This window comes from Balaenoptera physalus, assembly GCF_965194825.1.
Source record: "Balaenoptera physalus genome assembly, chromosome: 5".
In the NCBI taxonomy this organism is placed as follows: domain Eukaryota; kingdom Metazoa; phylum Chordata; class Mammalia; order Artiodactyla; family Balaenopteridae; genus Balaenoptera; species Balaenoptera physalus.
Window position 1 is genome coordinate 49,156,263 of NC_138884.1, and position 4,215 is coordinate 49,160,477.

Genomic DNA, 4,215 nt, shown 5'->3' on the forward strand with positions numbered 1-4,215 from the left:
CAAGCCTCAGATGAGACAGCAGCCCCAACTGACACCATGATTGCAGCCTTCTGAGACTTTCAAGCACAGGACCTAACTAAGCTGTGCTCAGACACCTGATGCACAGAAATTGTGAGATAACAAGTATGTGCTGCTTTAAGCCACTAAGTTTTTGGTAATATTGTTATGCAGCAATAGATAACTAGTAGAGGGGAGATTAACCAAGATGGCAGAGTAGAAGGACGTGCTCTCACTCCCTCTTGTGAGAGCACCAGAATCACAACTGGCTGCTGGACAATCATTGACAGGAAGACACTGGACTTCACCAAGGAGGATACCCCACATCCAAGGACAGAGGAGAAGCCACAGTGAGACGGTAGGAGGGGCACAATTAGAGTAAAATCAAATCCCATAACTGCTGGGTGGGTGACTCACAGACTGGCGAACACTTATACCACAGAAGTCCACCCACTGGAGTGAAGGTTCTGAGCCCCACGTCAGGCTTCCCAACCTGGGGGTCCGGCAACGGGAGGAGGAATTCATAGAGAATCAGACTTTGAAGCCTAGTGGGAATTGATTGCAGGACTTCGACAGGACTAGGGGAAACAGAGACCCCACTCTTGGAGGGCGCACATGGAATAGTGTGTGCATCGGGACCCAGGGGAAGGAGCAGTGACCCCAGGGGAGACTGAACCAGACCTACCTGCTAGTGTTGGAGGGTCTCCTGCAGAGGCGGGGGCTGGCTCTGTTTCACCGTGGGGACAAGGACACTGGCAGCAGAGGTTCTGGGAAGTACTCCTTGGCGTGAGCCCTCCCAGAGTCTGCCATTAGCCCCACCAAAGAGCCCAGGTAGGCTCCAGTGTTGGGTTGCCTCAGGCAAAACAACCAACAGGGAGGGAACCCAGCCCCACCCATCAACAGTCAAGTGGATTAAAGTTTTACAGAGCTCTGACCGCCACAGCAACAGTCAGCTCTAACCACCACCAGTCCCTTCCATCAAGCCTCTTAGATAGCCTCAACCACCAGAGGGCAGACAGCAGAAGCAAGAAAAACTACAATCCTGCAGCCTGTGGAACAAAAACCACATTTACAGAAAGATAGACAAGATGAAAAGGCAGAGGGCTATATACCAGATGAAGGAACAAGAAAAAACCCCAGAAAAACAACTAAATGAAGTGGAGATAGGCAACCTTCCAGAAAAAGAATTCAGAATAATGATAGTGAAGATGATCCAGGACCTCGGAATAAGAATGGAGGCAAAGATTGAGAAGATGCAAGAAATGATTAACAAAGACCTAGAAGAATTAAAGAACAAACAAACAGAGATGACCAATACAATAACTGAAATGAAAACTACACTAGAAGGAATCAATAGCAGAATAACTGAGGCAGAAGAACGGATAAGTGACCTGGAAGACAGAATGGTGGAATTCACTGCTGCAGAACAGACCAAAGAAAAAAGAATGAAAAGAAATGAAGACAGCCTAAGAGACCTCTGGGACAACATTAAATGCAACAACATTTGCATTATAGGGGTCCCAGAAGGAGAAGAGAGAGAGAAAGGACCCGAGAAAATATTTGAACACATTAGAGTCGAAAACTTCCCTAACATGGGAAAGGAAATAGCCACCCAAGTCCAGGAAGCGCAGAGAGTCCCATACAGGATAAACCCAAGGAGAAACACGCCGAGACACATAATAATCAAATTGACAAAAATTAAAGACAAAGAAAAATTATTGAAAGCAACAAGGGAAAAATGACAAATAACATACAAGGGAACTCCCATAAGGTTAACAGCTGATTTCTCAGCGGAAACTCTACAAGCCAGAAGGGAGTGGCATGATATACTTAAAGTGATGAAAGGGAAGAACCTACAACCAAGATTACTCTACCTGGCAAGGATCTCATTTAGATTTGATGGAGAAATCAAAAGCTTTACAGACAAGCAAAAGCTAAGAGAATTCAGCACCACCAAACCAGCTCTACAACAAATGCTAAAGGAACTTCTCTAAGTGGCAAACACAAGAAAAGAAAAGGACCTACAAAAACAACCCCAAAACAATTAAGAAAATGGTCATAGGAACATACATATCGATAATTACCTTAAACGTGAATGGATTAAATGCTCCAACCAAAAGACACAGGCTTGCTGAACGGATACAAAAACAAGATCCATATATACGCTGTCTACAAGAGACCCACTTTAGACCTAGGGACACATACAGACTGAAAGTGAGGGGATGGAAAAAGATATTCCATGCAAATGGAAATCAAAAGAAAGCTGGAGTAGCTCTACTCATATCAGATAAAATCGCCTTTAAAATAAAGAATGTTACAAGAGACAAGGAAGGACACTACATAATGATCAAGGGATCAATCCAAGAAGAAGATATAACAATTATAAATATATATGCACCCAACATAGGAGCACCTCAATACATAAGGCAACTGCTAACAGCTATAAAAGAGGAAATTGACAGTAACACAATCATAGTGGGGGACTTTAACACCTCACTTACACCAATGGACAGATCATCCAAAATGAAAATAAATAAGGAAACAGAAGCTTTAAATGACACAATAGACCAGATAGATTTAATTGATATTTATAGGACATTCCATCCAAAAACAGCAGATTACACTTTCTTCTCAAGTGCGCACGGAACATTCTCCAGGATAGATCACATCTTGGGTCACAAATCAAGCCTCAGTAAATTTAAGAAATTTGAAATCATATCAAGCATCTTTTCTGACCACAACGCTATGAGATTAGAAATGAATTACAGGGAAAAAAACGTAAAAAACACAAACACATGGAGGCTAAACAATACGTTACTAAATAACCAAGAGATCACTGAAGAAATCAAAGAGGAAATCAAAAAATACCTAAAGACAAATGACGACAAAAACATGATTATCCAAAACCTATGGGAGGGACTTCCCTGGTGGCACAGTGGTTAAGAATCCGCCTGCCAATGCAGGGTACACGGGTTTGAGCCCTGGTCTTGGAATATCCCACATGCCGTGGAGCAACTAAGCCCGTGTGCCACAACTACTCAGCCTGCGTTCTAGAGCCCACAAGCCACAACTACTGAGCCCATGTGCCACAGCTACTGAAGCCCGCACACCTAGAGACTGTGCTCTGCAACAAGAGAAGCCACCGCAATGAGAAGCCTGTGCACCACAACAAAGAGTAGCCCCTGATCAGTGCAACTAAAGAAAGCCTGCATGCAGCAATGAAGACCCAGTGCAGCCAAAAAAAAAAAAAGACTCTAACATTTCTTGTAAGGCTCATTTAGTGGTGATTAAACTCCTTTAGTTTTTGCTTATCTGGGAAACTCTCTATCTCTCCTTCAATTCTGAATGGTAACCTTGCTAGATGGAGTATTATAGGTTGTAAGTTTGTACCTTTCAGCACATTAAATATATCATGCCACTCCATTCTGGCCTGTAAAGTTTCTGCTGAGATATCAGCTGATAGTCTTATGGGGTTTCCCTTGTATATGATTAGTTGTTTTTGTCTTGCTGCCTCTAAGAGTCTCTCTTTATCTTTAACTTTTGCCATTGTAATTATAATATGTCTTGGTGTGGATATCTTTGGGTCCGTCTTGTTTGGTACTCTCTGCACTTCCTAGGCCTGGATGTCTGGTTATTTTTTCCTCCAAATGAGGGAAGGTTTTATTTCTTCATATAAGTTCTCTGCCTTTTTCTCTTTCTCTTCTCCTACTGGAACCCTTACAATGTGAATGTTAGTATACTGATGTCATCTCAGAGGTCCCTTAAGCTCTCCTCACTTACAAAAATTCTTTCTTTTTGCTATTCTGATTGGGTGATTTCCACTATTCTATCTTCCAGATTGCTTGTCCATTCTTCTGTATGATCTAAAATGCTGTGATTCTCTGTAGTGTATTTTTTATTTAAGTCACAGTATTCTTCAACTCTGATTGGTTCTCTCTTACATTTTCTAAGTCTTTGCTGACATTCTCACTGAGTTCCTCCATTCTTCTCCTGAGTTTGTTGAACATTCTTATGACCTTTTCTTTGGATTTAGTTTCCATGAATTAAGTGAAACAATTACTTCTACTGGTCTTGAAAAGTGGCCTTGTGTGGGAGAGTCCCCTACGTAGACTGCTTTGGCAGATTAATTGGAGCTAGAGGTGTGGGTTGGGGGCAGTCCCTGGGGAGTGCCACACTGAGGCAACATTGGCAGGATGGCTGGTGCTGCATGGGCCTGGA